General features: G+C 41.1%; 1 long non-coding RNA gene across 1 annotated transcript in view; it reads left to right on the top strand.

Annotated features, from left to right (window-relative positions):
• Positions 1-7,759: 7,759 nt before the first annotated feature.
• LOC117823626 overlaps positions 7,760-26,640 on the top strand; it is a 180,051-nt gene continuing 161,170 nt past the window's right edge. Inside the window, exons 1-2 of the long non-coding RNA XR_004633439.1 lie at positions 7,760-7,899; positions 23,831-24,303. This is a non-coding gene — a long non-coding RNA (uncharacterized LOC117823626). The remainder of the gene's footprint in view (positions 7,900-23,830; positions 24,304-26,640) is intronic.

Here is a 26,640-nt window from a genome sequence, read left to right as displayed (position 1 = left end):
TATTTTCACAATCCAGCTTGCCTGACTTCTGCATTTGGGTCCAGTCCTAGTGACAATCATAACAAATACTGAAGACATCAAAACTATGAAAGAACATATATGGAATTATTGAATGAAGAAAAAAGTGTTAGACAAAGCAGAATCTGTTTTAAATATTTAGATTCTGTAAAGTAGCCCCCTTTTTCCCTCATGACAGCTTTACACACGCTTGGTATTCTCTCAGACTGCTTCATGAAGTGGTCTCCTGGAATGGTTTCTAATGAACATGAGCCTTGTCAAGAGTTCATTTGTAGAATGACTTGCCTTCTTAATGTGTTTGAGACCATCAGTTGTGTTGTTCAGAGGTAGGGTTAGTACACAATGGATAGCCCTATTTGACTACTGTTGTAATCCAGATTATGGCAAAACCAGATTATTTCATAGTTTTGATGTCTTCAGTATTAATCTACAATGGTGAAAATAATTAAGATAAATAAAAACCATTGAATGAGAAGGTGTGTCCAAACTTTTGACTGGTAGTGTATACTAATAATAATGATTATAATACATTTTATTTAAAGGCGCCTTTCTCTGCACTCAAGGACACCGCACAGATATATATATGTATATATATATATATACATATATATACATACATGAGTTTACATTAAAGGAAACAAATCAAAGTCAAAATGAAAACAATATAAACTAACAAAGTGGTAAGAAAAAATAGAAACAATAACAAAATGACAGTGCAATTAGAGTCAGACGGAGTAGGTGGTTTTGAACAGAAATGCATAAAAATGAGTTGAGTTGAGACAGATACTCAATGAGTTGAGTTGGGACAGATACCCACCAAGTGCTTACCAAGCTTGTTACATTTCAGAAGTTTTAATCAATATTATTATGACTGGGTTAAACTTTTTTTTGTTTTTACTGTCAGTTTAGTTTGTGTTTTTCGTTCTGTTTTGTTTATTTTGTTATGCCTTTTAGTTTATTTTTTATTAGTTTTAGTATTTTGCGATTTTGGATATTTGTCAAGAGTGGTTATTGTGAAAAAAAAAACTCCTGACATCATACCCTCTTAAAATATATTGAAAAAAAGAACAAACCAAACAAAAGTTATATGTCAGTTAGAGTGCATGTCATTTGTATGAAAAACATTTTCAAAGATGTAAAAAATGTTATTAAAAAGTTTATTGTCTCTCTGTAAAGTCTTGTTTTTATTAAAACATTTGGAGTTCTTTTGAAGGGCCCCAGGTCGGAATCGAACCAGAGCCGCCCAATTAAGCACGAGGCCAATCCGGTGCCTCGAAAGTGCTTATTTTATTTCCTTTAGTTGCTAACTAATGATACCAACCTCAGTGCTGACACAACATTAAAAAATAGAATTTGACCGAGTGTAACATTGGGGTGTCAGACTTATTGAACGGTGTGTTATTTACTTGAACAAATCTCCAAAAGGCTCAGAGTTTAAAATCAGTGAGTGAGTTAGTCGAGGAGACAGCTAGCAGCTCCCACATGTCATTCAAAGAGGCCACGCCCCTAATAATATAGAACTTTAAACTTAATGTAATTTAAACAAGACTATAATGAGACCAACGTGTTTTAAACATGTTTGTCATCATGTAAAGTGTGACTTCTTAACATGGGGCTCTATAGGGATTGTCTCACTTTTGGAGACAGCCTCTAGTGGACACTTGATGAACTGCAGTTTTTAGGACTTCTGCATGACAAATGAGAGGAGACAACAGAGTCACAAAAACAGTCTTTGAACGCAACTGAGAACTTTGAAAAATTGTGACAGACAGACTTTTGACTGACCTTTCTGACAAACCTCAGATAGAAGATTGTGACTCACATACATGTACAGTTCATGCACCCAAATTTTTTTTTTTTATAGAGTTATAAACTGTTAAAAGTTGTTTTTTTACCTCCTTTATGTCAGTTTGAATGAAGTTAAACCCCCCTCGCTCTAACACTTGTTAAACTCCCTGGGCGCAGACTTTGCAGCTCCATGAGAAACAGTTTCATTTCCCTTTCATCTTTCGGATTCCTCACTTCCTAATTGTGTTGTTACGAGTCAGCGTCGGTGAAGACGTCCCGTTCGTGCCCCTAATGAAAACATCAACGTTCTCATCAGCTGCTTGTTCTGCTTGGGGGGAGACGGCCTCTCGCAGCAGGAGCTGTCAGCGATTAACAAAACACATGCCTTCCAATCAAATTATTTAACGAGTGGCTTCAGCTCCTCTGCCTCCAGGCACGTGTGGATTTCTGGGATATCTGTCTGCAGACTTCACAGCTTCAGGTCGCACTGTTTCATCAGCTGCCAACATTTGTTTCAGAGAGGAGACTGGTCCTGTCTTAGGATTTTAAACATATTGGATAAGAAGTCATTGACTTGAAGGGTAATAAAATGTTTCTTCTTTTATCGTCTGAGCTCCTGGATTTCTATTAAACAGTGTTATCAGGGTGGTGTGAAATACACTGGAGTACTACAGAACAGATACTCCAAATGAACATCAACTTACAAGTTTGACTACACCTTCCAGTAAGACTTGGGAGGTTTTCTAATCTGATACACATGTTGTTATTGAGACAATGGTTGTCAGTGACTTTGACAATGGTTCATAATCACTGCTGATCAATAAATGGGTTCAATTAAGCTCAGAGATCAAGAGGCACCTTGTTTCTAACGGTTTTAAAAGATGAAGCTAATGCAAGATTTAAAAAAACTGCAGTTCACAAAGTGTCCACATGAGGCTGTCTCCTAAAGTGAGTCGACCCATATAGAGCCCCATGTTGTCCAACTGTAGAGCAGAAATTAACATGTTGTTGCTCTGTATGTCTCATTCTTCACTTTGTAACAACCTGAAGTGGAGGATTTTTAAAAAACTCACCTGTGTGAATTATATTCAGATGTACAATTATGTATAATTAGGGGCGTGGTCTCTTTGAGTGACAGGTGGGAGCTGAACTTAACCTCTGGGGTGTGTTTGTTTGTGGTGTTGGAGCCCGAAATGTTCTTTAATGTAAATATCAAACGAATAATCTCTCTTTCCAAACATCTGTATTATTTAAAGTTGGGAAATGGCATCAGTGACTTTAATCTGGGGTGTTTGTGCATGTTAACATGAGTGTTTTAAGTCGTTTTAGATTTAAGCGTATGATCTTTCAGTTAATTGACCCGTTTGATGGTGTGTTCAGACCAAGAGGAAAGAGTTGGTTCCTGGTTTTACTTAAACAAGTCTGACCTCAAAGTCTAATGAGCTGATCAAAGAGACAATAAAATATTCACCCCTCCAGATCATTAAGTAACTCAAACTCCATCACAATTTACACCTGGACTCTCACACAGCGAGGTTAAAGTGAAATAAAAGTGATGTTTATTTTGTACTGAAAAGGGAGGTGTTGCCCTTAGAGAGTTGTGTACAGTATTTATCTTATGGTTCAAATGTTTTATTACGCAACTTATCACCCGGCTGTGTTAAATACTTGATTCTGATTGGTCAAAACACTATAACAATAGAAATGAATTCTGGATAGTGACAGATCATATCAAATCAAACCTCTGAAAGTCCATGATTTGACCTCCTCCTGTTGACAATGTGGCAAAACACTGATTTCCGATAGCATCACTTACAACATGGAGGATATCTTTAGCACTCAACTTCAGAGTCTTAGTTAAAGTCTGACCAGTCAACTATTTATCAAAATGTGTAAGATACAAGCTAATCCAAATGAAGATTCTGTGGAGGTCATATATCACCCCACATAAACTGAAGAAAATGAACTGTCATGTTTCAGATCTGTGCTGGCATGGCTGTGGGATGACGGGAACACTAATGCATCAACCGTGGCATTGCCAAGAGATCCATCCAGAGGTTCTGGACTGATGTAAAACATTTGTTGTGCAAAATATTTGATATCAATATACCATCATGTCCAACAATGGCAATACTGGGAGACGAGATAGATGGAGTAACATCCAGAGAATTACAACACTTGATCACGCCAGCATTTCTATCTGTGAAAAGGACAATTTTATAGACAGCTGGCTTAACGATTATTTGGAACTGATATCTATGGAGCAAGCAGAATCAGCACTTGTAGATCTGGACAGTGACCACGTTTTATTTTGTCAGAGCTAGATAAAATGCTGTGATGGCTATTCTAAACATTTAAGTTGTCAATCACCCTAAATACAGTCCAGTACTGATAGACTCCTATTGATACCTGAGTTTTAAACCCCATCAACTTTGAATGAACATGAATGTATACATTTTTTAAATGTTCTATCTCTTTATCTATGCACTCAGCAATATGCATGCTCCATCCCTTGACCCCAATTCTTGTCCTGTTGTAGGTTATCACATGTTTATTTGTTTTTGTATTTGTTTCTTTTAGTTTGTGTGTGTACTAGACCTTGTCCAGTCAGAGTTGTGCTGCTGTATTATGATTTTGTGTAATAAAAAAAAAGAAAAAAATGCTGAGCAGTCACCAGCAGAGTAAGAACATGAGAGAAACTGAGTGATGAGTGATGTTAAAAAACACACAGGGAGCTGAGTGACAAGAACGTTGATCAAACTGAAGAAAACAGACAAGAAGCAACGACAAACCTTCATCTTTAAATCAATACTCAGTGTCAGCGTGTTTGTATCTTTAGTTGGTAGCTGGATGATAAGCAGGAATATAGTGAACTGATGGTTTTGTGAAGGATGATCCCTTTAGGATGGACATGCTTCATATCAGGGTCTTGTCTCTGAGCTGCAGGCACTGCAACATATGCAATGATGATTATACGTAAGTGCTGTGTGTCGTTTATAATAATCCAAAGCATTGTTTCATATAATATCGATGAAATGTTGTTTTTATAAGTCATGAGAACTAACAGAGTATTAATGATATTGTATTCATCATGATAAATGAAGTGATGAGATGTACAGATCATTACATGATCTAAAGTAAAGACCTGTAGTCAGACACACGCACGTTAGAGGATCACATTTTGTGATTTGACATCAGATGTATGAATAATCTCTCTTTCCAAACATCTATATTATTTAAAGTTGGGAAATGGCATCAGTGACTTTAATCTGGGGTGTTTGTGCATGTTTACATGAGTGTTTTAAGTCTTTTTAGATTTAAGTGTATGATCTTTCAGTTAATTGACCCGTTTGATGGTGTGTTCAGACCAAGAGGAAAGAGTTGGTTCCTGGTTTTACTTAAACAAGTCTGACCTCAAAGTCTAATGAGCTGATCAAAGAGACAATCAAATATTCACCCCTCCAGATCATTAAGTAACTCAAACTCCATCACAATTAACAGATGTAGTGTTTCTGCTTTACTGTGATTACATAACTTAGACAGATTTCATCCCTTGTTCAATCCACAGTTACACTCTGTCCTTCTCAACATCTGTAGCGTAACCTTTGTTTGTCCGGGTGCTAATGGATCAGAGAGCGGATCTGGTGGCATTAAACAAAGCAGATGGTGGATTTACCCGACAAAGATGTGGAACAGGAGAACATTGTAAAGGCTACAGAGAAGGCTTATGTTCTAATGCACGGGAAAAGGAGATTGGCGGTCCGGAGGGGACATAAACCGGTCAAATGCACGACTGTTTGCTGCCTGTTTGACCCCGTGCTGCATAGGAGAATCAAATCCTGCACTGTGACGTGATCTCTGATTAATCCCTCTGCACTGAAAGGCATCCCGGGCATCTCTTACCCTCCCCTCCATCATGCCTCCATCTGTGGCAGGTACCATGAAATAACAGCCTCCTGCACGCACTGACTTCATCGCCCCACGCCTCCCCCACCCTCCCCCTCCTGTGTGGCAGGCGCTCTGAACTGAAAGCGATCCTCACTTTGAAGCTGCTTGGCTGGAAATAAGAGTGTCTATGCCAGCCTGCTACCTGACTGTTTATGCAAAGGGGGGATTCATCCCACCGGCCATCTGCGGACACCTTTGTTATTTGCATACGGCTCATGAGAGACTTCAGAGGGGATTAAAATGCATCCAGTGTCCAGCATCTTGTTAGTGTATAAATGAGATGGGCGAGTGTGCCGTGTGAAATGAAATACGTGCAGAGCCAGCAGCCGTGTGGTGGAAAAAAAACATGTCCACAGGTGATTTTAATCCTCTGTGTGAGTCTTATGGAACCCTTTTATGATCCATGAAGCAGGAAGTAGAAGTATCAGAGTTTACACAATAACATCACAATCACAGCATCAAACAGGGCTTTCTTTAGAGTCTTTAGAGAAACTGCATTTCAAGCTACTTCATGAGTCGCTGCAGACCCACCTGCTTCACTGTGTGACTCACTCACTCACCCAGGTGTGTCTATACACCTTCACTGAAGCCTCGACAGCTGCAGCATGACGGCTCCTGCCTTCATCCTGATGGTCTTCGCACTGGGCTGTGTGAGTCAGCTCTACCTTTCCTCATGAGTTTTACTTAAATTAAAACCATATGCTGTGTATTCTTTAAATATGCACATTGTTTAAATATTTCATATGGGTTTTGCCCATAGTCTGTATAAATAATGGACGCAGAATCCGTGATGTCACCCATCTGTTTCTGAAGCACTGTTTTGAAGCCAGTCGTCAGCGTTAATCATATTGGAAATGTTGAGGTTGAACCTCTGTGGAGGTAAAGAGGCGGGCTTTGAGTCTCCTCGCCAACAGCTACAGTGTTCCCGTCTTTCAATCAAGTCAGCTGTGCCAAACTCGTAATCAGAAAACAATCTTAGTTATATTGAAGTGTGATTTTGGGGCAGCAGTCTCAGCAGAGAAGCACAGACACTCCTCTCCCCGGCCACTTCCACCAGCTCTTCTGGGAGGATACTGAGGCGTTCCCAGGCCAGCTGAGAGATATAATCTCGCCAGTGTGTCCTGGGTCTTCCCCGTGGCCTCCTCCAAGACGGACATGCCTGAAACACCTCCCCAGGGAGACGTCCAAGAGGCATCCTGACCAGATGCCCGAACCCCCCACAGCTTGGGAGTATAGGTGAGGGTTGGAAAGTAGACTTTATTTGTAAAGCACTTTTAATACAATACTGTTGTAACTCAAAGTGCTGTTAAAAAATAAAATATAAAAATAATAATGGCAGTGATGAAATAGAATTAATTAAAAATGCAAATAATAAAAAAGTAAAAACCCCACAATCCATTTGCAAGATTAAGATCATGAAATAAAAAAATGAATAAAAAAATTAAAAAAAGAAGTTGCTGACAAACTGAGGAAACACTGTCATGACTTTTTAATGAGGCAGATGTGTGTCTAACATGAGTCTGCTCCTGCTGGAGGTTTCTGCCTGTTAAAGGAAGTTTGTCCTTGCCACTGTAACTAGCTAAATCAGTCCCTCCAGGATTTCGCGGGTTTTTTTGTGATTGTTGCGGCCCAAAAAAGCCTGAATTTGCGACAGCTTTTTAAAAAAAATTGCAGTGAAAGTTGCAATTTTTTTTTTCTTTTTTCCTCCAATAACATCTCAGGGGAAAGTAAATACTCTAACTTACAGTTGTTTTTAGAAAACATTCTTGATGTGACCACTGTGACTGTATTTTGATTCTCTTGATTCACAGAAAAAATGTCATGAAAGGGCTGTATTGCACATTTACAACGGTCCTTGAATGCACCTCGCAGTGACTGAGGCACAGACAGTCAGTTCACGCACTCTGAAATGAATCTGCATATTTGATGACGAGGAGTTGATCAAAACTTACTAAATGTGTCTGATGTTTCACCAAACTGGATTAAATCAAGCTGTGGACGCGGAGCTTTTTACGGTAATGGCGGCAACAACGTCAAACATCAAATATTAAACAGACGTCCCCCGGTTGTGTCTTTGTCACTCAATGAAGACGAGACGGATACATGGAGGAGGGAGAGCTGGTTCATAAAGCACACCTGCAGCAGGTAGGAGACCAAGCTAACACTGAGCCCCTCAATCTATAAATAACAACGTTGTCATCATCACTTGTCCTGCCTGCTGTCCCCTCTCTTCACCCGTTCTCTGTGCATGTTTTGTTGTTGAAAAGTGTCGATCAAGTGAGGACTTATGTTTGAGTGGTATGTAACCAATTTATGTGTGATGAAACCCATGACGCACAGGGGCTGAGATTAAGGTGATTGGTGAAATTTGCGGGAAAGTTGCAGTGATTGTATAAAATTGCAAGGCCGCGAAAAAAATCGCGCTGATTGGTTGAATTTGCGTTGCAACTTCCTGGAGGGACTGCTTAATGCTGCTAAGTGCTCTGCTCATGGTGGATTAAGATGAGATCAGACCATAGACTGTAAAAAATATGGACGTAGTATCCGTGACGTCACCCATCTGTTCCTGAGAGCTGTTTTGAAGCAAATCGACGGCAGCAGCCATATTGGTAATGCGGAACTCAACTAGGCAGAGTGTGACGTAGAGTGAGTCTCTTAGCCAATGGCTGTGTGTTCCCGACCGGGAGTCACGTCAGTCATGTCCTTATTTGGGCAAAACTCATAATCTTAATATCTTCTTAACCGTCATGTTAGAAAAAAATTCACCCCCGTACAGTGTGTGCCATTGGAGAGATTAGCGTTGTAGGGCCAAGCCGTTTTTTGAACCAGGCTTTAAACATGTTTATTAATGCTGCAAAGATCGTCTTTTTCCCATTCATATCTATGTGGTTTCCGGTGTTTCTGCAGCCAGCCTCAAGCGGATTTTCGATGTATTGCAGTTTATATCACTTCCGCATTGGCTTCATCGTTTGAGACCGGAGTTTGACGCTTGGATCAGACTGAGTCCTATCCTGTCTTGGTGTTGGGTCTTTGTTCATAATTTGACATAGAGTGGTCTAGACCTGCTCTGTTTGTAAAAGCATCTTGAGATAAAGTTTGTTGTGATTTGGCGCCATACAAATAAAGATTGATTGATTGATTGAACATTTGACTCAAATATAACCACAGGTTAGCAATCGCCCTGGTAAGAATTAAATTATATTAAATACTTCCATTTTCAAGGTGGGACCATTCCTTTCTGATCATTGTGGTACTGAGTATTGAAACTGTAGCCTGGGGGCACCACCAGGGCTTTTGGGTTTGGACCACTTTGATATATTTTTAAAACCCTGTCAGTCAGTCATGGGCTCTCAAAATCATTCTACCTTTTCTCTTTCATACTGTGATCCTGTCAGCCGCCCTTCATTCTAGTTTCAGGAATCGTTTCATGTCGAGAACCATGCTACTAAACTCAGCTCAACTGTATTCATAAAGCACCATTATTCTTCATTCTTTATTCTTAAATTAGATCCCCATTAGCATCCACAGTGTGGTTGCTAGTCTTCCTGGGGTCCACACAACAAAACAAAAATAAGAAAATCTGTTATAAAAAATCATAATTTATCCAAACAACAAAAATGCATTAGCAGCCAATTATAGTTATAAAAATCAAAAGTGAAAATGCAAAATAAACGTTGAGAGGCATTAAAATACAAAACAATGGAAACAAAAACTAAATTGTCACAAACACGTGGCACCAATAATTAAGTGATTACATAAGAAAGTCTATGAGAAATGAATCAGCATTTGTTTTAGTGAAAATCTGTTTCTGATCATTCTCATGTTGGTGGGGAGAAGATTCCAGGCAGAGGAACCTCTAAAAAGAACAGATTCCATCATACAGATTTTTTTTAGGACTTGGTGTTAGCAGATAACCAGTGCTCACCTTTCAGACATACAAGCAAGCAACCCAAAGTGCTTCACGAAAGAACAGAGAGACAGAAAACAACAGAGATGGGTCAAATAATAAAAGACATAATAACTAAAAAATATTAAAAATGAAATAAATACAGTTAAATTCATACAATAATTAAGGGTAGAAATTATATTAAAAATCTGTCAAAATTAAAAAGATCAGATAAATAAATAAATACAATTATAAATAAATAAATACATGAATAAATACATTTGTTAAAGCAATGATTAAAATATTATAATCTCCTAGCTACTAATCCTAGGCGTGGTGTCAGTGTCAAAATGTTGGTATCATATAAACACAAGTGTACAGAGATGCTCCTGTTTTCTGAACCATGCATCTTGTATTTTGAAGCCCCCAATACTCTCTGGTGCTGCTGTGCCTGGACTAAGAACAGTGTAGGTTATAGGGTGGCTATCCACTAAAGAGTCTGGTTCTATTTGAGGTTTCTGCCTGTTAGAGCAGGGTTGTTCAACCTTTTTGGAGTCAAGGCACATTTCTTACATCAAAAAAATCCTGAGCTACACCACCCACCAAAAGTGTTCCAAAATGACACATGTAGTCTCTCAATTTATGAATCTATTCATCTGTGGGGCGCTGGTGGCCTAGCGGTCTAAGCGCCCCACATACAGAGGCTACAGTCCTCGTCGCAGGGGTCGCCGGTTCGATTCCCGGCCGGTCGACCATTTCCTGCATGTCTTCCCCCACTCTCTACTCCCCACATTTCCTGTCACTCTTCAGCTGTACTATATAATAAAGGCAAAAAAGCCAAAAATATATATTTAAAAAAAAAAAAGAATCTATTCATCTGAGAGTGGGACTTTGGCTACTTCTTTAACTGCTTCAGGGCAAAGCATCTCATTTACAATGGCTTTTGCAGGTAGTATTAATGTCTCTCTGAATGGTCTCAGGATGCTTCACTGTTGGCAAGAGACAGGACTGATGGTAGCGCTCACCTCGTCTTCTCCGAACAAGCCTTCCTCCAGATGCCCCAAACAATCGGAAAGGGGATTCATCAGAGAAAATGACTTTACCCCAGTCCTCAGCAGTCCAGTCCCTGTACCTTCTGCAGAATATCAGTCTGTCCCTGATGTTTTTACTGGAGAGAAGTGGCTTCTTTGCTGCCCTCCTTGACACCAGGCCTTCCTCCAAAAGTCTTGGCCTCACTGTGCGTGCAGATGCACTTACACCTGCCTGCTGCCATTCCTGAGCAAGCTCTGCACTGGTGGTGGCCCGATCCCGCAGCTATAACACCTTCAGGAGACGGTCCTGGCGCTTGCTGGACTTTCTTGGGCGCCCTGGAGCCTGTTTGGCAACAATTGAACCTCTCTCCTTGAAGTTCTTGATAATTCGATAGACGGTTGACTGAGGTGTAATCTTACTCGCTGCTATAAACTTCCCTGTTAGGCCCTTTTTGTGCAATGCAATGATGGCTGCACGTGTTTCCTTGCAGGTAACCATGGCTAACAGATGAGGAACAATGGTGTCATGCAGCATCTTCCTTTTAAAGTGTCCAGTCACTCAATCATGACAGATTGATCGCCAGCCTTGTCCTCATCAACACCCACACCTGTGTTAATGTGTGTGACACCTGTGTGTCATTGAAATGATGTTAGCTGGTCCTTTTGTGGCAGGGCTGAAATGCAGTGGAAATGTGTTTTTGGTGATAAAGTTCATTTTCAAGGCAAAGAGGGACTTTGCAATTAATTGCAGTTGAGCTGATCACTCCTCATAACATTCTGGAGTATATGCAAATTGCCATTATAAAAACTGAAACAGCAGACTTTGTGAAAATTAATAGTTGTGTCATTCTCAAAACTTTTGGCCATGACTGTACAGTAGAGAGAGCGGCCACTTTCCTGCAGCTCCTTTTAAAGCTGGTCACTTGCTCACTTGGCCAATCAGGCAGCAGCTCCCCAATCAGTGGAACCTACTTCAGGTGAGGAATGAGGAGGAATCAAGAGGAATGTGCACCTTCCTCTTGACACGAACAACAACATTAACACAAACTCATAATGTGGCCTCATGACACTTTTCCACCACTCATATTACGCTCTTCATTCGGGTTAGAATTTATCCAGGGCCCAGTTTGGAGTTTTCAGTTTTTAATATTTATCCATCGCTGTTGTACACCTACTTCTTGTCACATACACCTCTTGCGCTCATCATTAATTCTATTGTCTTACATTAACAAGGTCATTAGTGTGCTTTATTGCCACCCAGTGGGTGGGTAGCGCAGGTCAGTATGACGAGTATTGAATTACTCTGCCAGTCACTACACTGCAGGCACAGACGCACAAATTATTTGCAGTTTATGAATAATTTTTCTTTTTTACTAATTAAGTGAAGTTGGATAATGTCCCATGGCACACCTGACGATCTGTCACGGCATGCTAGTGTGCCACGTAGGGTTGCAAAATTCCAAGAATTTTCAAAGTTGGAAACTTTCCAGGGGAATAAACGGGAATTAACAGGAATTCATGGGAATAAACAGGTATTTACTAAATTGAAGGTTGGCTCTTTATAGGGAACTTAAATATAGTTGGGGAAAATTTATTTTAGCATAATCCTGACTAAAACAACCAGATTTCATACAAGTACAGTTGAATGTATATGCTATTCCTCAATCACATGCACATAGCACACTGCTTACTGCAGGGCTATTGAGACCACGACCCCTACATGCACTTTTAATTTAACATTTTGAATGGGACTTTTTTGGGATTGCATTTTTTTAAATTTTTGAATGGGTTGAGTCTGGGGGATGAGTAATATTTAACCCAACATTCATGTTTTTGTTCTTCAATGAAAAAATTGATTGTTCAATAAAATATTTAACACTTGATAAAGTTCTACTTACAAATAATTCTGTTTTAATTGTATTATTTTATTTTGTATTATTTTAATTTAACATTTTGAATGGGACTTTTTTGGAGGGAGAGGGGCTCTTTTAATTTAACATTTTGAATGGTACTTGTTTGGAGGGAGAGCGGCTTGATAACACTTGATAAAGTTCTACTTACAAATCTATTTTAATTGTATTATTTTGGATGGATGTCTGCTTAGAACAAATCAAATATTTATGCGTGGATATGATACCTTTCCATTAAATTCCCATAATTTCCAATTTGGAATATTTCCAAAATTCCCCAGCTTAACTTCCCATGGAAATTTACCGGAAACTTTCCGGAAATTTACCGGAAATTTTCCACCCCTTTGCAACCCTAGTGCCACGGCACAGTGGTTGAAAATCACTGTGTTAGAGGATGTTTTTATTGCTCCTTGTGGATTAATGTTTGGTCTGTGCAACAGTGTAACACAGAGTGCTTGACCGGCTCTTTCTGTGGAGTGTCCAGAGAGAACTTCTGCTCTGAATTGTGCCTATGTAAATAACAAATGTTGGACTAATGTATTGATTGAGTGTGCGGAGGGTTTTATTCCCTCTATTCTGAAGCAGCGCTCTCTTTATGAGAGAGCTTTCACATTTCAGTTTCACTCTATTCAAACACTTGTGCCTCCTCAGCAGGAGAGCTGGGAATCCACTGATTCTGCTCCTCCTACGTGGTTTATTGTAAAAAATGAAAGAGCATTATAGATTAGCTCTAACATTCAGCCGGTGCAGCTGGGACCTCCACACATTCTGTCTCAACACCAGACACAGCTCCTCTCTCTGCACCACTCAACACAGACCGTTTTCAACTGCAGGTTATAGGAGGCGGACACTTTTTACAAGGCACGGGAATAATCTGACTCTGAGCAGAACATGCTTTAAATGTCACCTAACAAATATGAGTCTGCATGTAAAAACCTAATCCAGCTGTTTGAACATCTGTGCTGATAATTCTGTCTTTGTGCATGCTTACATAATGTTTGCATTGTGAGCTCGTTATTTAAAGTCATGTTGTGTTTTAAACAAAGAATGAAGATACAATATTTAATGTGGGATGAAATGTGCAGCTCTCCCTGACACTGATTTCATTGTGTTTAAAGAGAAGCTGCTCTCCCTCCTCTGTTGTCCTCTGGCCTTGGTGAAGAGCTCCTCTCGTGTTTTCATTTCTACACAACTCTAACCTCGGAGCAGCACAGAGTAGTATTCTCATTCTTCTCATATAAAAATAACCAGTTTATTTAATATTCAGCACATCTTCCTCCCAACTTATCAAAAATGAATGCTTGGTCAGTGGCCCAATTAACCGTTCATAGTCTCCAGGCTCATTTAAAAATGATGAAATGCAACTTTTTAAAAAATGAAGTGAAAGAGGAAGTACTGGAAAATACAACCAAGATATACAACTCACACGTTGTTTTATTTTATTACCCGGCTCTCTAACTGATCCTCCAGCTGTGTAACGGCCAAATTCCACCAGATATGTGTCCGGTCCATCTCTGATCCGTCACAGCACCTGATCTGATAGGTTTCTATTCTAGTCAATAGGGCTGTCAAAATTGCTCCAAAATGACGTTCGAATATTCGCTCTAAAAAAACCATAGGTTCGAACCATTCGAATATCTATATTTGCGCATTATGTCAATAACAGGTGGACAAACTAATTCATGGAGACATAACTACTTGTATATGAATTTTTATTTAAGATTTAACATGCCTAAAACATAACTACACATTACAAAACAAGTAAATGACCTAATGGTCTATACCGTAACACTTTGAAGACCGGAGACCTCTCGCTCGCCCGCCCCCCCCCCCTTCCCCCCCCCCCCCCCCCCTCTGTGCGCAATGCGCTGAGTGAGTGCAGAACAGTCTATGATGCTGAACAAGACTTGTGCGAGCAATTAAAGGTCCCGACTCTTGTCCCTAATATAGGCAGGCTTCATTCAGTGATTGAAGCAAATATTATTAACATTAATTGAAGTTAAAGTTAAAAATGAAAAAGTAGTCCACTTACATTCTTGGCGCTTGTATAGAAAAAGAGGAAAAACTGCATTTTATCCCAGGGTCACTGATTGTCGGGCTCTTTTAGTCCACTGTCAATGTAGGGTCTTAGACCTGACAGGTTATTTGCCAAAAACACGAGACAGTCCACATGTGAAGAGGCCAGATCTCTTTTTATTCACTATGTTCCCAGCGGAGGATAAGATGCGTTCAGAGCGCACTGAGGATCCGGGGACGGAAAGATTTCTCTCTGCCGTCTGCTTCACGCTGTGCATGTGTGACTCCTGTGACCTGTCCCTGACCCGTCATGCAGTGCGCACACTCGCAAAGCAACCGCTGATGTGTTTTTTTCCACAGTTGAATATTAATTTTCACAATCGAATCTCCGTTTTTTTTTAATATTCAAATATATATTCAAATTTAGAATATTCGTTGACAGCCCTACTAGTCAATGTGTTAACTTCCACTGGATCAGACCACCAACAGGCACCAAAACAAAATGAAAACATCTGGTTCATTTTCAGAATAAAACACTCTGTGTTATCACCAGTTCGTATTTCACTTAACTGCAACAACAAACCGTCATGGAAACCTCGGTCACATGACTCAAGCTGTCCGGCGGTCCTGCTCCATGCTACATTCCGAAAACGCTACTAGTGGGTGTTGACGGACGAGAGAGAGCATGGAGCCGGACAGCAGCGCATCAGAGACAGACCGGACACGGATCTGGTGGAAGTCCCATGTAAGATGCTTGATTCTGATTGGTCAAAACCCCTTGACGATGGTTATTAACTTTCACTAACATGAGCAACACCAGAGACAAACTGATCACACGTCATGTCAAATCAATCCACGGAAAAGAGTTCAGACACATTTAGCTTCTGCTTGTTGACACCATAGACCGTAAGGTGAGGTAAAACCGTTAGCTTGTGTTAGCATCAAAACAATGTTACGTTAGTTTCAGTTAGCATGCTAAATCAGCTAAACCGCAACAGGCAGAGAAGAATCCATCACCATGGAACAATAACTGACGAGGAATCACTGGAACTATTTTATAAAAACTGGTCTTGTCTTGTTTGCGTCAGGGTCTTGTCTCCCCCTGTCAGGATTGTATTTCCAACGACTATCTGCTAACCATACATGAAACATTCATCTACTCTTTGTTTCTTTCTCTCTCTTCTCTCCTTTCATCACTTGTATACATTAAGGAGTAGGGAGGAGCCTGCCTCCCCTGTCTTTCTCCTAACATCTAGCTGCAGACTCTTCTTGTTGTGTTGGATGTGGGGGCTTCTCAAGTCCAGGTGGTAGAGGAGGTAGTATGGGTGTTGTCACTACCTGGAGCTAGCATGTACGGAGCCTGGGTCTGTTGAACGCAAGCGTGCCGGATACGGCCCTGGTGGTGAGGCTTTCAGCAGTGTGACTGCCCCCTGGTGGCTGGCTGCAGTATAGGTAAAAAAACCCGTCTCCCCCAGTCATTTGAATGGGGGAGCAGTCAAACTTTAAAGAATAAATACACGTCGTAAGAATGTTTCTCACATCCGTATGCTGTGGTGATATGTAGTTAGTATTTGACTGTTTTGTGTTCAAGGCCTCTTTTTTCTGAAAAGTTCCTTTTTAGTTAGTTATTAAAGTTTAAAAAACGGGGTTTTACTTCCGGGTTTCCTTTGATTCACAGCCGCCGTAGAGTGAAACTTCAAAGGGCACACAGCGTCTTGTGACGTTACGCTGTAGGGCGGAGCTTAATACAAAGGCTTCACAGGCTCTGGCTGCACAATGGCTGCGCCCAAGAGAGGGATTTTTTGGCTTCAGAACTGTACAACAGGAAGAGGCGGAGCAACGCTGTCCATTTTTATTTACAGTCTATGGTTGAACGTAGCAGTACTGTATGGCCTGAGTTATTAAATTGGGGTGTTCTGCTAGTGGATATGATGGACAGAGGGAGCTGGCATGGAGGGGGGTTGCTCTGGGACTCCAGAGTTAACTGTTTAGCCTCTCTGAGGTGTCGTGGGCTGAACTAAAGGAAACATCAGTGAAGGGAGGAGCCCATTTGATAACCCTAGTGATGTGCTGGCTCTCGCTGCCCGTCTGTCCTTCCTATCTCAGGCTTTAGGTTACATCAGGAGCCATGTGGTAGGCTACTAAACGTATCAGTAGAGGGAGTAGTGGGTGGGTTTCTTCACTGAGCGCTCATCCTTCTTTCAACACCAGTACCTTGTGTCTAACTCAAAGAGTGATCTGTATTAAAAGATTAAGTTATCATGACGGAAGTCCAGGAACAGTCTGGGCATCTGACAGCATTCTGGACTGTAAAGGATGAGTTGCACAGAAAAATAAGTCTTGTTTGGATGTTGTTCAAAGATGGCCGCGCGCATAGATGCAGCGGTTGAGAGCACTTGTAAAGGGAACTATGTTTTATTGGTCTTGTAGATTGTACTCTGGAAATTCCCTCTGGCACATCAAACCTGATCTACTTCACCCGACAGTCAATAATACATATCTGTATGACACAGAGACAATTGATATGGGTATGTTTCGAGATTCTCATCAGATTCCAGGGGAGATAACCAGAACACTGGGGTCTTCGTGGATCATCATACCGGGCAGCAGAAAGCGGAGGCGAGGGAAAGAGTGCAAGCAAAAGCGAAGATGTCAGGGGCGTGCCCTCGTTCGGCTTAAGAGGAACCCCAACAGACCACCGCTCCCAAGTCTCTTCGTCATTATTAGGGTTTCAGGTTGCTATTTCGGCAACAAAGTTTAAATGAGGTTCACTAGCAAGGACCACGCCACACAAGGATATAGGTTGAACATTTAATGAATTAGTTGTGCGTGGTGTGCCCAGCAGAAGGAGACTCAGGATGGGGGTTCCGTCTCAGCGTTATCCTGCCGGAGCTGATCTTGACCCAGGTTGTACCTGGAAGTAGACAAGGCATAGAAGGAGCGAGCATGAGTTGAGTAGGAGAGGACAAGGAAATAGGTTAAGTGCAGTAGAGTAAGGTGAGGGAGGGTGGGTTGAAGAATCACGGACAAGCAGTTGGAGTAGGCTGGCTACGTTTAAGAAGGCTTGTCAGGTGATTGAGGGTGTGGTTTAGGCATGGTCCTGCTCCCGAATCTAAGTTAACACCTTAACTTCATTTAATGTTCTGAAAGCGCCACAGTTTGGTTTAGTTAGGTTCTTAGTCTCACAGAGGAATCTAGCCAGGAGTAGTTTGATTGCCCCTCATACCAGTCCAAACTTCTGTCCACACAGCAGTCTGGTCACCTCTGCAGATTCCTTTACAAGTTGTTCAGATTATCTATTAGGTTCAGCCAACAGAATCATTTGGCAGATGTTCAAGAGAAAATGTCTTTACAGTTAGGATAAAATGAGTCTGTTTGAGAAACTGAAAGTCAGACATGCCAAGTGTGGATCTGAAAAACCTAAACACGATGACTTTCTTTTTCATTATTTAAAGACCGAACTACTTCCTGCAGGAAACAAAGTCTGAGCTAACAAAGTGAGCGGTATCATCCTGCAGTCGACTTCTCTTCTCATCAAATGTTTGTGAAAACTACTTCAGTCAGAAACTTTGTGACTCTCCTGAACTTCACTGAGGTCCCTCGGTTTACTGCTGATGGGAAGTGTGAAAGAAAAAAGGGATATTTGTTTCCTTTGTGAGTGTTTCACCTCTCCCAGCCCTCACACACACGCTGTGTTACTGTACAGCTCGCCTGTGGTGCAGTTAAAGTAAAGCAAAATGAGAAAGCTTCAGGTGGTATCTAATGATGCATTCAGAGCCCTGTACGAGCTCCCAAGACGGACAAGAGCCAGAAATATGTTCAGTGGTATAGAAGTGTTTCCAAAGTTCCCGCTGTGTTCAAGGGTTTATGTACAAATGTATGTGAGGATTAACTCTTTGAACTAGAGGAGCTTTAACTGAGCCCACATGAACTAACAGACGGCACTGCTCTCCACTCAGAAACACCAACACAAATGATCGTGATTGTGGTCTAGTTTCACAGCCTTGTTTGGAGCCATATTTCCTGAGTGTGCAAAAAACATCTGATAGAGTAACAGTCTAATTACTGATAGCTATGTGCAATATGCAAGGCTGGTTTAACCTCTATTGGGCCTCTATTTTTGTAAAATTAGACGGTAGACTTTATTGTCCCCTTGGGGAAATTCTTCTCCACAGCCCCTCTTGTGCTCCACAGACATAGACACCAGAACACAAAATACACTACAAGCAAACACCAAAATCAACATTCAAAAAAACAAAGTCTGCACTCCACACTGTTCAGCAAGGTCTTTTGGTTAGGGCCGCTATAGCAGCAGGGATCAGGCTTTCTTGAGGCGAGCCCTTCTACACCTTGGTGCCCTGTATCTGCGACCTGATGGGAGTGGGATGAGATATGTGTTGAGTGGATGTGTGATGTCCTGTTCTATTGAGGTTGCAATGCGTCTGATGGCCCTGTTGTTTAAGTCTGTGAGGTTTGGTGTGGGGAGACTGATTATTTTCAATCTCAATCAATCAATCTTTATTTGTATAGTGCCAAATCACAACAAACGTTATCTCAGGACGCTTTTACAAACATAGGAGGTCTAGACCACTCTATGTCAAATTATGAACAGAGACCCAACTTCAAGACAGGGTAAGACTCAGTCTGACCCCACCTTAATCCATCATGAGCATTGCACATCGCAGTATTTAGCTAGTTACAGTGGCGAGGAAAAACTTCCTTTTAACAGGCAGAAACCTCGAGCAGAACCAGACTCGTGTTAGACAGCCATCATGCCTCGACTGAGTTGGGTCTGGAAAGACAGATAGAGAGGAGTAAGAGAGAGAAGGGATAGTGATGAGACGAGTCGTAGAAGCTGTTGCCAGCACGTCTTTATCAGCTGGAGTCCAGAACGTCTGCAGCAGGAGGACGTCTACGGCAGCTCAGAGGAATCTACGAGACAAGGGAGCTCAGGGACTCCAGAAAGGTCTATGGTTAGTAACTTTAATGGGACAGGCAGAGTTAAAGCAAGTGATGAAGGGGTTGGGGGGAAGGGGGTGAGCTAGGATCCCAGTGTACCAGTGCGCCAGTTCCCCCGGCAGTCTAGGCCTATAGCAGCATAACAAAAGCTGGTCCAAGCCTGATCCAGCTCTAACTATAAGCTTTATCAAAAAGGAAAGTTTGAAGCCTAATCTTAAAAGTAGAGAGGGTGTCTGCCTTCTGGACCCTGACTGGTAGATGATTCCAAAGGAGAGGGGCCTGATAACTGAAGGTTCTACCTCCCATACTACTATTTTAGAAGCTGTGGTGGTTATTTGTGTGAGTTTGGCCTTATTTTTAACAGATAACATGTTGTAGAAGCAGGTGGAGCAGTATAGGAGGATGGATTGAATCATGCTTTTTTCAGCAGCAGGAGGAGACGGGGGGCAACATAGTCCTTTAGTTTACGGATAGCTGAAATAATGATGACTGGGTTTCAAAATGGGTTCATTGCGAGAGGCCTGAGTGTCCCTTTAGAGATTCACTTAAATTAAAGGGGTGGTTTCATGTTTTTTTTAAAGGTATTTGTGCTACTTGTCAGTAGTAAGTGAATTAGCCACAGGGGATCCCGGTCAGCGCAACCTCTTTGTTGAGAAACCAACCAGAAAACCAAAACTGAAGCTAGTCCACCAACAGCTGCAGATGAGATCAACTCAAACACGGGGTTGTGTCATTACTCTCATGAGTTGCTTTCGTTTAGTGTGTGTTTTAAAATAAGAATAGAATAGAATAGAATAAGAGATAACATATTCCTTTATTCATCCTGCAACGGGGAAATTTAAAGGTGATATATCACACTTTTGTCATCAATATATATTGGTCTAAGAGGTCCCCAAAACATGTCTTTAAAGTTTATGCTCAAAAAAACACTTTGAAATCAGATTTTGGTCTGCCTGAAAAACCCTCTTCTTCAGTCCTCCTCAAAACACTCTGTTTTCTCTCTGACCACGCCCCCTCAGGAAGTGGATGTGCCTTGGCTCTCCGGTGCGTTGATCTAATGTTTACATGTTGGCTGAATATACACGGCTGCTCAGAGATCACGTTACTTCAACCCTCTGAATCTGATCCAGAATCTGATCCTGAAGGAGAGGCACCTGTAGCAGGACCTTTCTGAAGGATTGGTCACAGATTTAGTGTTTCTTGTTGTTTTATTTATCAGTATGTAGACGTGTGTCTTGGTACACAGCTACGAACATGTAGCTATGTGGCTATGCTAACTAGCGCTAGCACTTATCCATGATAAATAAAAATCATCCACTAGATCTTCAAATCTGCAGACGTGGGGAGTAAAACCGACCTTTGTGTTTATTAAGACAGCCTACAACTAGCATGCCTCCCTCCTAAGCTCCTTGTTAGCACACATTTGTGCAGGTAATGAAAAACGGAGGGGGGATTCAGTATTATTTTATACAGTCTATGGGCTGAACAAGCTCCAAGCTCTGACTCCGTGACAGACCGGATATTGTTGTTACGTAACAAAAACACTGAAGTCTGAAACAGCTCGTTTCACACACATTTACAGAAAGATGTAGAAATCAGAACAGGGGCAGAATGGATTTTTTTCATTCTCGGGGGGTTTGTAGACATGCCAGGGACACATATTTCAGGTAGAGAACCATTAAAAAGTCAATTTTGCATGATATGTCACCTTTAAAATAATGGCCTAAGTCATTTTTTGACGAAAATGAGTTTTTGGCTTAAATCATCTCTTGATGATTCTGGCCACCTCTGGTAAAATCTCCTTGATCTTTAGTTGAAAGGATTATGCTCTTTATGCCCTATAGGACAATGGCCTATATCAAGAGGGTGACTCAGGCCATTTTATTCTTGTCCTAAGTCAAAATGTTTTATTCTTTAGGATAAAATGTCTGACTTGGGCAATTTAACAAGCTTTCATGATGGCAGCTGCTTCAAGAAGCAACAGAATAGTATTAGTATTAGTAGTAGTATAGTGCAGAAGAAGCTCTAAACATGAAAATGAGGCGGACATCATCACCCCGAGAGACAACACGATCATCCTCCAGACTGCAAGACTCAAACCAAAACTCTACCAAGTGAAGGTGGTCAAACATGATGAAATCATGAAACTCAATTGATCTTACTTCTCCAGTATCAGACCAGGCAAAAAAGCAGGAGACCCAATGATTTGCGGGCTCTTCAATTTAGCCATGATGGCAAGGTCCAGTACAAGCTATCCTTCTCTGAGAACTCTGAGTAGGATGCACTGCCACAGAGGGTACAGGTGCCAAGTGAGCCGATGGCATGGATCAGTGTTCCAGCATGCTCTGCCAATCAAAGAGAGGAAGTTCCAGGACCTTCAGTCCATGAAACATGTGATGCCCGTCGAGTGTCATCACTTCTTTGACAATTTGCCACATAGTTAGGCAAATCAAGATGACTGAGAATGAAGATTCAGGGGATAAACTGATTAGTACTGGGATAGGAACAAAAACCCAGCAAAGAAGAGCTGGACAAGTGAGGAGAGGGGCACGCCTCCTCAGCGTTTGATTGACCTGATATTTGTTCAATTTATGTTAGAGTTATTTACATTTTGAGTTTGATTTCTGGAATTAAAGGACAGTTAATAGTCAGGTTTCAAGAAGTTGTCAAAACTGGATGTTGTAAATGGGTTAAGTTCAATAAAAACCCAGCAAAGAAGACCTGGAGATGTGAGGAAAGGGACTGCCTCCTGACCAACTTTGTTTTACCTAATATTTGTTTAATTTAACTCAGGGTAATTTCAGTGTTGAGTTTGCACTATGGAATGAAAGGGCAGTTTAAAGCTCCTGTGAGGAACTTTCTGTTTGTGTTGACTTTGGCGCCCCCCAGTGGACTAAGTGATCTTGCTTATTTTTTCCTGTACATGTGTAAATTATGTTATCTCCTCCCGCTTTCAACCAACAGTCAACTATTTCACTCATTAAGAATATTTACTGCAGAAAAAGGGGTTTTCTTTGATGCGCTGTCAATCACCTCGTCTGACGCCTACCCCCTCACAGCGATTTCAGGCTTAAAAATAACAAAACAGAAATGATCAATTCCTTTTCTAACAATCTTGTTTGCTTTTCTATGTCGTAAAAAGCCATCACTGTTAATTTCAGTCCATTTCATGACCACTTAAAAACTCCTCACAGTAGCTTTATGCCAGGTTCAAACTTACCTAAGTCACACTAGAATGTTCGAAAATTGTCCTAAGTCACTTTATTCTTCAATGTTACATAATTGACACAAAAAGTTATATGTATGTCAACAGTCATCAAGGCCTTTTTGATTGAAATGATTAATAAACTTCATATGCTCTGCATTTGGTAAGGTTTTTTGTGTTTTCCCAAAAACTTAAAAAAATGACTTAGGCCATTATTTTAAGGGTGAAGACATGGGTCCCCTCCCAACGTGACGAAAAGGTTGCTGATCTGTGTACATAAGTGCACTGAAATTCAAATAACACTGAAGTTGAATGGAGGTCAATAATATTTACCAGGCGGTAAATAAAAGTTGTTAATGTTGTATAGCCTCAAATTTTTTGGAATCAGTAGGCCTCCGTAAAACAAAATATATATGCAAAAACAATAATATTACAAATTAGTAAATATAAAGAAAATTCATTTAGAACTCATCTCAGAATAAAAATGTATATTGAATTTTACATTATTAATTTACATTGAGCTCACTTTTAAATGTTACATTATATTTAATTTTATCTTATCCTAAAATTGTCTAAAAAAAAATGTTCACAGTCATTTTTGTATTTTTTTGAACTTTTTTAAAAATTAGATTCTGATATTAAATTCACATTTTTCACTTTTATTTTCCATGTTTTTACTTTTCACTGTCCCTTTAATTAAGATTTTGTGATGAACCTAAGATCTCAGACATATTATTCCATTACTGACGGAAGAACATGAAATAATGTATTTGTTTTGGACTAAGTTTCCTTTGACCCGGCTCTACAGTATCGCAGGGCTTTAGTAAGGTCTGTTGTCAGTATTATTTCATAACTAGGATCATCATCTCTGTAACAAGTGCTGCTGCTGTTAATGAGCTCTCTGAATGTGATATGAAACACACTGTTTGCATTTTAAACGAGTCCCCTGTTCATGAAATTCATCTCCATCTGCTCTCTCTCTCTCTCTCTCTCTCTCTCTCTCTCTCTCTCTCTCTCCCTCTCTCTCTCTCTCTCTCTCTCTCTCTCTCTCTCTCTCTCTCTCTCTCAGTGGGCGCAGTCGCTCGGTGCATGGAGGAAACGCACACTGCAGGTATTTAGATCCAAACGCAGACAGCAGCGCAGCGCGCGGACAGGATTTTATCTCCATCTGCGCGGAGAGAGAGAGCGGATTCTTACGGCGAGGGGGAGACAGAGGTCCCACTCTGCCAAAGTTTATCTCTGCTTCTTGCGTTTTCTCAAACTTGAAAACAGCCCACAATTGGATGTGATCGATGCTCGGTGCTCGCGGTGTTGTTTTCTGCCTGCAGAGCGCTCGGAGCGGCAGAGGAACGGCACGCGCCTCGATCCGGTTTCATGCGCTCAGGGAAGAGAGTGATCCGGCAGCAGCAGCGGCAGCACCGGGGATCAACCCGAGGGATGGAAATTACAAACGGTTTGGATTAATGTTGAAGTGAAAACTACAGAGTGTGGATGATGGACTGCGTCTCCTGGAGCGAGGGAACATCTGAACACGTCTGAGAGGTAAGAAGTCGCATTGAGCCGCACTGTGATAATCTGTACTGTGGATGTGGACGCGGTAACTTCAGCACACATAACTGCTGCGTTGTCTGCATATTCACAGATTAACACTTTACTCTTTGTGTTAATGGGCCCAAAATATCACTTCATCTCGGACTCTGCATTATCTGTTCCGCCTTTATCACAGTGCCCTGTTTAGATCAACGGACTCATACACGCACACACACACACACACACACACACACACACACACACACACACACACACACACACACACACACACACACACACACACACAGAAGCCCGTGCAGATGTTAATGTGTAGTATTAGAGATCCTCCAATGAAGATGCACAGCTCCACGCCTGCCTCCTCATTCAGCTGAAGTTATTGTTCTCAGAGTGAAACAGCTGGAGTGTTTAGTCACATCATGTGTGAGTCTTCATGCAATGTGTGTGTGTGTGTGTGTGTGTGTGTGTGTGTGTGTGTGTGTGTGTGTGTGTGTGTGCAGAGGCAGATATTTGCACTTAAGATGTTTCAGTACCTTTTATTTCTGACTGATACCTGGAGCCGATACAGAGTACTTCCTGAGGGTGGAGAAGTAATGCTTCATTTCTCTAACATTACACACAGCTAACACCACTCTGCTGTTCGTTATCATCACATGACAATTTCACCGGTCTGAACGTCTCACTCGACACACTTATGATTGTTTTATGGCTCACACTGATGCCCAAGGATGCACACCATCTGATTTTGTTCATCCATCTGATTTTGTTTGTCCATCCATCCATCCATCCATCCATCCATCCATCCATCCATCCATCAGTATAGTTTATCCTGTTCTGGGCTGGACCTGATCTCTGCTGATGTGGGCGAGCAGGGGATACACCAGGACAGGTCACATGTCCAATCTGTAGTGTAGTCACAGACCATGGCCTGGTTAAGGGTTGGTTGGATTCAAACAGAGGCTTTGTTTACATGTGCAGTTTTTCTTCAATCCATTTAGAATCTTTCTGATCAGATCTAACCTCACTGTTGTCATGCAGATCACATGCATCAAGCACTTAATCAGACTAAAACCATTTCAGCATGCACCGGTCCAACGTGCCAGAAACAGCAGGTGAAACTGTTCCCTGTCTCGGATCCTGTGGTTAACAAACACCACCACCAATCCAGTTGGAAAAAAAACAGCATCTCTGCATTTTATTGATTTATGAATCTGTTTTATGTTCTGAATCGAGGCATTCTGTTATTCCTATTGTTAGTGGTCCATGTGAACATAACTAATGACACAACTCAGGCTCCAGCCTCTTGGGGTGAAGGCCTTGTTGTCTGGCCCCTTCGTTGCCCTTCATTGGCAACTCAAGGTGAGCATTCAAGCCTGTGAACTACATCACTGACAACAGTCCCTCTGAGGGTCAATTACTGCTGTCTCATGCAGAGGTTAAAGGGTACCCTGTCGTCCTGGATCTGTCTCCATGAGGCCCGCACAACATGAGGAAAATCTGTTATATGGTATTACTCCTGTAATACCCTACCAGTCAAAAGTTTGGAAACACCTTCTCATTCAAGGGTTTATATTTATTTTAATTATTTTAAACACTGTAGATTAATACAGAAGACATCAAAACTATGAAATAACATATATGGAATTATTGAATGAACAAAAAAAGTGTTAAACAAAGCAGAATGTGTTTTATATTTTAGATTCTGTAAAGTAGCCCCCTTTTTCCTTCATGACAGCTTTGCACACTCTTGGTGTTCTCTCAGTCTGCTTCATGAAGTGGTCTCCTGGAATGGTTTCTAATGAACATGAGCCTTGTCAAGAGTTCATTTGTAGAATGACTTGCCTTCTTAATGTGTTTGAGACCATCAGTTGTGTTGTTCAGAGGTAGGGTTAGTACACAATGGATAGCCCTATTTGACTACTGTTGGAATCCAGATTATGGCAAAACCAGATTATTTCATAGTTTTAAAGTCTTCAGTATTAATCTACAATGTTGAAAAAAATTAAAATAAATAAAAACAATTGAATGAGAAGGTGTGTCCAGACTTTTGACTGGTAGTGTATATACAAATATAGTGCATATTAGTTCAAACTCAGTTTCTATGTGTATCTGCTGTTCTTCATGATTCACACAACACTTGTGTTTACAGTGTGTTCCTCCAATGAAAATGTAAAGCTGACTTTTTTTCCACCACTAAATTAGCACCAATTAATCTGAGTGTAGCTGACAGCTATCTTAGCTTCAACTAGCTGGATCAAAATGGTGTGAAAGCATGGATATTGTACTCAGCCCTCCATCAAATCTTATGTTGCGTTCACACCAGAATGATCG

Source organism: Notolabrus celidotus, chromosome 13, assembly GCF_009762535.1.
Source record: "Notolabrus celidotus isolate fNotCel1 chromosome 13, fNotCel1.pri, whole genome shotgun sequence".
Lineage (NCBI taxonomy): Eukaryota > Metazoa > Chordata > Actinopteri > Labriformes > Labridae > Notolabrus > Notolabrus celidotus.
Note: the sequence above shows the minus strand (reverse complement) of the source record. Positions and strands in the feature narration are given on the sequence as shown.